This window comes from Leuciscus leuciscus (assembly GCF_965113295.1).
Source record: "Leuciscus leuciscus genome assembly, chromosome: 8".
NCBI lineage: Eukaryota > Metazoa > Chordata > Actinopteri > Cypriniformes > Leuciscidae > Leuciscus > Leuciscus leuciscus.
In genome coordinates this window covers 27,809,315-27,820,031 of record NC_138732.1, presented here as the reverse complement: position 1 = coordinate 27,820,031, position 10,717 = coordinate 27,809,315, and positions in this window count along the sequence as shown.

Here is a 10,717-nt window from a genome sequence, read left to right as displayed (position 1 = left end):
GATTAATGGTCTGGCATCGACTAATGAAAATCGCCCAGCTCAAGGGGCGGCACCAAGCATGCATTTGAAAATCTCACTGCACGCAATTGGATAACACTACGACCAATCACAACAAGCCCCATACGCTTAGCTACCTGCGGAGCTAACTGGTAGATTAGTCTCTTGCCGTATCCGGTCGGAAAAACAGCAAAAACGCCCTTCTTGCAAAGGAACGATTCGAGCGCCGTATTCTGTTCCTCTTTTAGATAAAAAGCCAAGTCTAACTCGTTCATTGTAGCAGCCAAAGCCGTTTCAAACAACTGGTGTTCATCCATAGCCATCTTGCAATGTTTACTAATGACTTCGACGTCACAGCGCTGTCGTCATCTCGCCTCTGGCCCGCCTATATCAGATAACCCGATGTGATTGCTGCAGCTCGGATACAAGGGCATATTTAATGAGCATCATTACTCGACGCCAGAGTAACTCGCTGAGCAAATTCAACTTGTGCTCTCGCGAGAACTCTGGATTTCCAGGGTATCTATGACGAGTCACGCAGGCACTGTGCTCCTCCGCCAGTCTAAAATAGTCTGAATATAAACACTTATTATAGGTGTAGCTTTAAAAACTAACAAAAATCTATTTAATATTTCAAACAGAGATGATGGCAGAGAGGATTGCAGCTTTACAGTAAATTTTCTAACCCTAAATTACTTTCATAGTTATCAAGCATATTAAACAGTGCAAACGTCTACCCTTATTAAAGTAGAAACACTAAAGCAAAACTTACAGGTTGCATGTCAATAAATGACCTCTGGGCCTCCTCTGTGGTGGGTCTGAAGACCTTTCCTCCTCTCCCGTAGATGGATGGGGGAAGCAGAGTTGGCAGGACCTTTAAAGCTGTCTCCCCTTTAGCAGCTAAACAATTTGACCATAATACATAAAGTGGCATTAACATTTAAACAGTAGGCAGTGCTGTATATAACAATTCATATTTCTAAAGTAGCATTTCTGACTTTTCTGGTGTTCATTGGTAACCAAGGTTTAGGGCTCTTTTGCGCGCCCCCCGGTCATATCCGTTTTTAAATCGGTGTCATCTGTTAGCTTGACCGGTATAAAAGCGAGGCTGTGAAGGATAAACTCACCGTGTTTTAATGAGATCCGCTGTAAAAAGCTGTATAACTCCCAGATCTCTTTTTCCAAAGCTCATATTGACTGGGGAGTTTTGTCTACTGAAAGTTCTCGGGAAGATATATTTGCATTGTTTCAGCAGAACAATTAAAAAACACAGTAAATAGCAGTACAACCTGCTTTTAGAGATGCTTATGTCTATCCCTCTCAGCCTCGCTTTCATTCCTGTTAAAAATCAAAGATGGCGCTGTTGTGAATATAGCAAAAACGATTATTTGGCCTAAAAAATTATTCGAGCACACCTGGCCCATGACCACTGTCTTAATACTAAATTAGTTTTAGTCTTAACAACTTGTAATGGGTTTTCAGGGCGAGAAAATGCTTAACATGAAATCGATTCATTTCTCCTTTCCCCAGTCGCTGTTTGCAAAGATTGCACGTCATAGGCCTACATTTACTTAAAAAAATATATATTGATCAAGCTCTTTTTTTTCTTCTTTTTTTTAACGATACTGGTTCTAACAGAGACATTACAGAAGACACACGCAGACTGTGCTGGAACTTACCCCAGTCGCTTCTTCTGACTAATTAAAATATGCCAGCAGACTTTCCACACACAACTCACTCTACATTAGCCGAGACTAATTTCCCGCAGATTTTACGTGCGAGCCCTAGGGACTAAAACATACTGCGCTTGTATGAATTTAGAAATACGCAACGTCCACAATGAATACGATAATTACGTGATGAATTTACAATTTAAACAGCATATTTCAAAAAGGCTGCTGATATAGCTGGTTTTACAACTAAGGATTTAACGATGCGGCATTTTGTCAAAAAATCTAACCGGCTAGCTATGGCTATGTTTCACAGAATAACGTTACCCCTCACACTTCCATATCAAAGACTGTATGTTGAACAGTAAAATTAGCTTGCTGTTACCACAACTTGTTAAAAATATAGGTACACATTCATATTAACTCACCATAAAACACTGCCCGCTCCGAGTGGCGTGCTCCTCGAGTCAGAAGAGAAGAATCCAGAAAGTTCGGCAAAGAATGAAAAGGTAATAAACCAGTTGCTGGGTCAAAATAACCCAACCAGCTGTTTATTTGTGAATGACCCCCTTACAACTCATTTGACCCAGCATGAGGAACCCAAGAATGTGTTTACAGTACCCCAAACAACCCAGCATTTTCACCTAGCACGATCAACTCTACAATTTGTTTACAGAAACAACAAGTAATAAAAGTGTAGGCTTATAGGCTACATTTTTTTAAATGAATCCAAATTACAGCGAAGCGCAATCGTTATCGTACGGTGCTCGGCAGTGGACAAAAAGGATTCAAACAGTGAATTTTGAATTAATGTCTTGTAAACTCAGAGATGTGGATCCAGATGGCAATTTAATCGCCACATGACCTTATTTGTTTATCAAAAAACTGTAGGTAATTCGGCCCGGGGTGTTTTAAGTGGGTGGTGGGAGAAAAACACTGACATTCTGGATTCGGACGGCAATACGATTGCCCCTGTAAATGTTGAAAATACCTTACGACCCCATTCCCCAGTTTCACAGACAAAGCTTAAGCCTAGTCCTGGACTAATATGCATGTTTGAGCTGTTTTAACTGAAAGCAACTTGCACTGATTTATCTTAAAATATGTCATTGCCATTGTTTGTCTCAATATGCGCACTAGTAATACTGTATATTCTTCTAAGGCACGTTTATAAAAGCTACTTAGATGTCCTTATTAAACTAAGGCCTAATCATGGCTTTATCTAAGCCCTGTCTGTGAAACCAGGCCTATGAGAAACCATTACCGTACAAATAGGGCTAAACTAGGCAAAATCATCGCAGTTTGCCGCAGACCGGTCTGAGTGCCCATGGCTATGATGACCCCTTTCCACAGCCGAATGTGCCAACAACAGGCACATGAGCATCCGATCTGGACCATGTAGCAATGGAATAAGGTCGCCTGGTGTGATGAGTCCCGTATTCGTTTACATCAGGTAGATGGCCGGGTACATGTGCATTGTTTACCTGGGGAAGTGATGGCAGCAGGATGCACCTTGGGTCCTGGCATTCATGTGGATGTTACTTTGACACATACCACCTACCTAGATTGTTGCAGACCACATACACTCTTCATGGCAATGATTTTGGCTGATGGAAGTTTCAGTAGGATAATGCGCTCTGCCACACTGCAAAAATTGTTCAGGATGGGTTTGAGGAACATGGTTGAGTTGAAGCTGTTGCCTTGGCCTCCAATTTCCCCAGATGTCAGTTCGATTGAGCATCTATGGGATGTGCTAAATCATGGAAGCCCCTGTTGGCATGGAAGCCCCTGTTGGCATGGAAGAGCTGTTGGCAGTATGAGGGGAACAGTCACGATATTAGACAGGTGGTTTTAATTTTGTGGCTGATCAATGTACATGTTATGGTCATGTCCCATCAATTTGGTCTCGAGTCTTGGCGACTTATTGAGTATTGAACAAGGGATTGTGTTTTGTGCTAGTCTGATGAGATCCTCCAGCATCCGTCCTGTCGTTGTTGTGATCGTATATCGATCCATCTCATTGGCGGTTTTCCTCTGCTGCTTGTACCCTCAAGCTTTTCAATCATGATGTCCTTTTCCAGTGATCTTTCCCTTCTAACCTTGTGACCAAAATATGACAAATGCAGTTTCATCATTTGTGCTTCGAGTGATATTTCCTCTATGATTGACTTGTTGGTCCGTCTTGCTGTCCATGGCACACACAGGATTCTTCAGCACCACATTTTAAATAAGTTAATATTCCTTTGGTCTTGTTTTCGAATAGTCTTTTCAACCAAACTTGACAACAGAGAATATTCATAGCCGTCTTGCCCAACAACATAATATTTCTTGAGTGTTAGTTGAATCAGTGGTCTCAAGGGCACCTAAAATGTTCATACTTGAGATCATTTCAATTTCTTGTCCATCCAGCTTGAATTTATCGATGTTATAGTTGACATGATCTTCTTCTTCGTGTTCAGTTCTAGTCCCGTATTTTGACTTTCTTCTCTAACTTTCCTCAGCAGATGTTCCATATCTTCCTTTAAAAAGTCATCAGGCATACAATTATTAGAATAATATCATACAAGGCAGCAGCTGGAGGTCTATTTTATTTTTATTTTATTTTTATTTTTAAACTAGAGCTGCCTCAAGCACTGTAAGAACAGTAGTGTAACTTAGATGTTGGATATGCAGAATCTCAATGACATCATAAGATGTATCCTTTCAAGAAGATGTTACAGGAAACATGAACGTGGGTGGAGGCCTTAACTTGTCATTTACTCTTAAGCAATTTGGTTGCTTTTGGTTTAGTCCCCTCCTCAGATAGTCAAATGTTGTTTGAAGGTGTTTTTGAATGTCATTCTTTTGAATTGCCCACTTGTGGTACCGTAAACTTTCGCTAAAATTTGCTTTTCATTGATTCACAAAAACAATTATAAAGCCATATGTAACCTTATTCAAAGAGAAGTTGTTAGTCAAATCCTCCAGGGACCCAGGAATAGACTTTTGTCCAATGTAGTGGACATTATATTTGAGTGAATTTCTCTGACAACATATGTCACAGTTTTAAGTCTGATGTCCTGTAAAGAGCTTTTCAGAGATACAAAATGTTTGGAGGTTTCACAAAAACATTTCATTGGTCTTTAAACATGACTGATATTTAGTGATCAAATGTATCCCTCTTATGGAACTATGAAAAAAGTTTTTTTTCTACTTGTTTGTCATAAATCAACATCTAACAGGGCATTGATTTCATACATGTCCACTGTAGAGGACACCAGGACTTGAAGCATGTTTATCAGGCATGTTGGGAGACAAAACAAGTGAATAAATTATATAAATATTGCTATGAAATATTTGTTATTATTGTGGAAAAAGTTGCTGATTATTACTCCCATTATTACACTTCTCTTTCATAACATATGTTCCCCAAGAACACATTAATATACAAAACAATTACAGTGTGTAGATTCATTGTATTGAATGGGACTACTCATTTATGGCCATTTTACCCACATATTGCATAAAGTAAAATGGTATATCAATTCATTCCACTATATCTTTCATAACATATTTGAGAACCATCTTTATACAAAGTTTGGTAAAAAAATAAATAATAATAATAATAATAATAAATATATATTTGAAGAGTTCAGATGCAAAAGCCTCTAAGTGCCATCTGAAATGTTCTTCTAGAATGATCATTTTTATCAAGCTCGTATATTTAAATTCAATAATTTCACTTAAATGGCAATGCAAATTACCAATTAATTGTCATTTAAGTGAAATAACTTAAATATACAAGCTTTATAAAAATGATCATTCTAGAAGAAAATTTCAGATGGCACTTAGAGGCTTTTGCATCTTAAGTCTTCACATACATATATATATATGTCATATATATATATATATATGTCATATATATATATATATATATATATATATATATATATAGTGAGGAAAATAAGTATTTGAACACCCTGCTATTTTGCAAGTTCCCCCACTTGGAAATCATGGAGGGGTCTGAAATTGTCATCATAGGTGCATGTCCACTGTGAGAGACATAATCTAAAAAAAAAATCCAGAAATCACAATATGTGATTTTTTAACTATTTATTTGTATGATACAGCTGCAAATAAGTATTTGAACACCTGTCTATCAGCTAGAATTCTGACCCTCAAAGACCTGTTAGTCTGCCTTTAAAATGTCCACCTCCACTCCATTTATTATCCTAAATTAGATGCACCTGTTTGAGGTCGTTAGCTGTATAAAGACACCTGTCCACCCCATACAATCAGTAAGAATCCAACTACTAACATGGCCAAGACCAAAGAGCTGTCCAAAGACACTAGAGACAAAATTGTACACCTCCACAAGGCTGGAAAGGGCTACTGGGAAATTGCCAAGCAGCTTGGTGAAAAAAGGTCCACTGTTGGAGCAATCATTAGAAAATGGAAGAAGCTAAACATGACTGTCAATCTCCCTCGGACTGGGGCTCCATGCAAGATCTCACCTCATGGGGTCTCAATGATCCTAAGAAAGGTGAGAAATCAGCCCAGAACTACACGGGAGGAGCTGGTCAATGACCTGAAAAGAGCTGGGACCACTGTTTCCAAGGTTACTGTTGGTAATACACTAAGACGTCATGGTTTGAAATCATGCATGGCACGGAAGGTTCCCCTGCTTAAACCAGCACATGTCAAGGCCCGTCTTAAGTTTGCCAATGACCATTTGGATAATCCAGAGGAGTCATGGGAGAAAGTCATGTGGTCAGATGAGACCAAAATATAACTTTTTGGTCATAATTCCACTAAACGTGTTTGGAGGAAGAAGAATGATGAGTACCATCCCAAGAACACCATCCCTACTGTGAAGCATGGGGGTGGTAGCATCATGCTTTGGGGGTGTTTTTCTGCACATGGGACAGGGCGACTGCACTGTATTAAGGAGAGGATGACCGGGGCCATGTATTGCGAGATTTTGGGGAACAACCTCCTTCCCTCAGTTAGAGCATTGAAGATGGGTCGAGGCTGGGTCTTCCAACATGACAATGACCCGAAGCACACAGCCAGGATAACCAAGGAGTGGCTCTGTAAGAAGCATATCAAGGTTCTGGTGTGGCCTAGCCAGTCTCCAGACCTAAACCCAATAGAGAATATTTGGAGGGAGCTCAAACTCCGTGTTTCTCAGCGACAGCCCAGAAACCTGACTGATCTAGAGAAGCTCTGTGTGGAGGAGTGGGCCAAAATCCCTCCTGCAGTGTGTGCAAACCTGGTGAAAAACTACAGGAAACGTTTGACCTCTGTAATTGCAAACAAAGGCTACTGTACCAAATATTAACATTGATTTTCTCAGGTGTTCAAATACTTATTTGCAGCTGTATCATACAAATAAATAGTTAAAAAATCATACATTGTGATTTCTGGATTTTTTTTTTTAGATTATGTCTCTCACAGTGTACATGCACCTACGATGACAATTTCAGACCCCTCCATGATTTCTAAGTGGGAGAACTTGCAAAATAGCAGGGTGTTCAAATACTTATTTTCCTCACTGTATATATATATATATACAGTGAGGAAATATATATACTCCTACTTCACTCCTACTTTTACTGGAGTATTTTTCATCAAATGTATGTTTTTAACTCAAGTACAGGTTTTATGTTGCCTACAGTATACTTCATCCAGCGCTGTATCTCTTCCACCGATAGACCTCCTCACCTCCTGTATCAAGCACACATGATTGCTTGATGAATTCTGGCAGGCCACCTGCTGTCTGAAGAGAGAGTTTCAGTGCTCACACCATCAAGCTGCCCACCCTGCCAAAGAGCATAACACAACTGATCTTATCACTTTCAGCAGGGGCTTGAGAAGGGCAGCCATGTCGCTCACACCAGCCACACGCTTCTCCTCTTGCCTATACGTCATTCTCGCTCCTATTCAGCGATATGTGGTCAGACAACACCAGCGGCAGCTGTGAGTGAGAGTGAACACATTGGATTGTGTTGTGACTAGTTTAGAAACAAAGAGTGGGTGTGATGCTGTTGGTTAACATGAGTAATGCATTTCCTATGGACTTTTTTGGGGGGGGGAGTAAAACGAAGGAAACATTGCTCAGCATTTTTGACAATTTAATCTTGTATATTTTTAATGATAAAAAGAAACCTTATATTGTATAATCTATTACATGGTGTCTGAATGATATACTTTATAAACAGAGCACTACATTGTATAGCGGTGTGATTGGACTCATGAAACAGTCATTATACAATACTGACATCCAGTGGTGTAATATAAAATTACAGGCAAAAATGCAATGAATAGATGTGTCAGAATGCAGTTTAACATGTGCACACTTACTTTGTATATGCACTACCAGTCAAAAGTTTTGGATCGGTAAGATTTTTAATGTTTTTAAAAGTTTAAAAGTATTGTTTTTGCTCACCAAGGCTGCATTTATTTGATAAAATAATAATAATAATAATAATGTGAAATATTATTACAATTTAAAACAACTGTTTTGCATGTGAATATATAGTAAAGTGTAATTTATTCCTGTGATGCAAAGCTGAATTTTCAGCATCATTACTCCAGTCTTCAGTGTCACATGATCCTTCAGAAATCATTCTAATATGATGATTTGATGCTCAAGAAACATCTCTCATAATTATCAATGTTGAAATAGAAAGCTTTTGTAACATGTACACTACCGTTCAAAAGTTTGGGGTCAGTAAGAATTTTTATTTTTTTGCGGGAAATAAATCAAATAAATCAATACTTTTATTCATCAAGGATGAATTAAATGTATCAAAAGTTACAGTAAAGACATTTATAATGTTACAAAATATACTATTTCAAATAAATGTTGTTCTTTTGAACGTTCTATTCATCAAAGAATCCTGAAAAAAAGTTTTTAGTTGTCCTACACAACTGTTTTCAACATTGATAATAATAATGTTTTTTAAATCAGCTTATTAGAATGATTTCTGAAGGATCATGTGACACTGAAGACTGGATTAATGATGCTGAAACTTCAGCTTTGATCATATAAACTTAATTTTTACGGTTGAAACAATTGCAATGTGCAGTAGCAGAAGAGTAGCAGAAGAAACAAAAATGTGTTAAACATAAAACATCGCAAACTGAAAACCAACCTGTGGAATATTGCCAAACTGCATACACACATACATACATGCATACACACATACATATACACTGATCAGCCCATCATTAAAACCACTGACGGTTGAACTGAATAACATTGATTATATCATTACACCGGTCAAGAGTTGGGATATATTAGGCAGAAAATTAACACTCATGCTGTGTCCAAAATCACATTCTGTATAGTAGATACTACATTTGGTTTAAAACTTACTCTGCGACCATTAAAAAAGTAAATTCTATACAGTATCAATGCGTGCAGGAAAAATGGGCAAGCAAAACAAGACCTGTGTGTGAGACGAGGGCCCAATGGTGACGGCTAGACGACTGGGTCAGAGAGTCTCTAAAACCGCAAGTCTTGTGAGGAATTTCCAGTATACAGTGGTTAGAACCTACCAAAAGCGATGCAATGAAGGACAACTGGTGAACCTGCGTCAAGGTCATGACACCCAAGGCTTATTGATGCACATGGGGAGCGAAGGCTTGCCCGTCTAGTCCAATCACAGAAGAGCTATGTTGCTCAAATTGCTGGAAAACTTAATGCTGCCCATGATAGAAAGGTAGAACATAGTGAACGTGATTTCACAAAGTGCAACATGTTCCTGCATCTTTGTTGATCCTGAAACAATAACCCTCAAATCAACCAATCAGATTTGAGGGACAAGTTTACAGTTTATGTCAAGTTTAGGCGAACAACAGTGTTATTCACCAATTGGAGATTTTAAGGATAATGATGGGTAGGGTTAGGTTTATGGGAAGGTATGGTTATGATTAAAGTTTCAGACAGGAATGTTGTTCCAGGATCAACAAAATATGTCGATCCAGGAACATGTCTTAAGCCCTATTTGGATGGTAACTTTTTTTATCATGTGGAAGTCTGGAAAAATATACTTGCATGGCACCTCAGTGATAAAACTCACGCATTTGAATGGAAATGTATTCACAGTAGAGAAGACAAACTTTCATGTTAGATGCGATTAATCGCGATTAATCGATTTGACAGCACTAATTTAATTTAACAAAAGGAAAATAATATCCTATTTATTATGTGATTATTTGTTTAAAAATAGGAAGATAGACTCGATAAAGTTAAGATAGTTTTCTGTCAAGTATTTTATCTCAATATGTCATTTAAAAAATTTTGAAATTAGCGGGAATAAGTTAATATATCCTCATATTTACATGAGGTAAACATAAAGCTGCTTGGTGTGTATTTCAAATGTTTATGTGCTTTTCTTCTCTTTCTCCTTTGAGCGGTGATGAAATATTGTTCTTGTAAATACTTTCCAGCATTTCAGTAATAAAAGTGTAGGCTTATAGGCTACATTTTTTAAATGAATCCAAATTACAGCGAAGCGCAATCGTTATCGTACGGTGCTCGGCAGTGGACAAAAAGGATTCAAACAGTGAATTTTGAATTAATGTCTTCTTGTAAACTCAGAGATGTGGATCCAGATGGCAATTTAATCGCCACATGACCTTATATGTTTATCAAAAAATTGTAGGTAATTCGGCCGGGGTGTTTTAAGTGGGTGGTGGGAGAAAAACACTGACATTCTGGATTCGGACGGCAATACGATTGCCCCTGTAAATATTGAAAATACCTTACGACCCCATTCCCCAGTTTCACAGACAAAGCTTAAGCCTAGTCCTGGACTAATATGCATGTTTGAGCTGTTTTAACTGAAAGCAACTTGCACTGATTTATCTTAAAATATGTCATTGCCATTGTTTGTCTCAAAATGCGCACTAGTAATACTGTATATTCTTCTAAGGCACGTTTATGAAAGCTACTTAGATGTCCTAAGTAGTAGTAGGGGTGGTGGTGGGGGTGGTGGTAGTAGGGGTGGTGGTAGTAGGGGTAGGGGTGGGGGTAGGTGTGGGGGTGGTGGTGGCGCAATGGA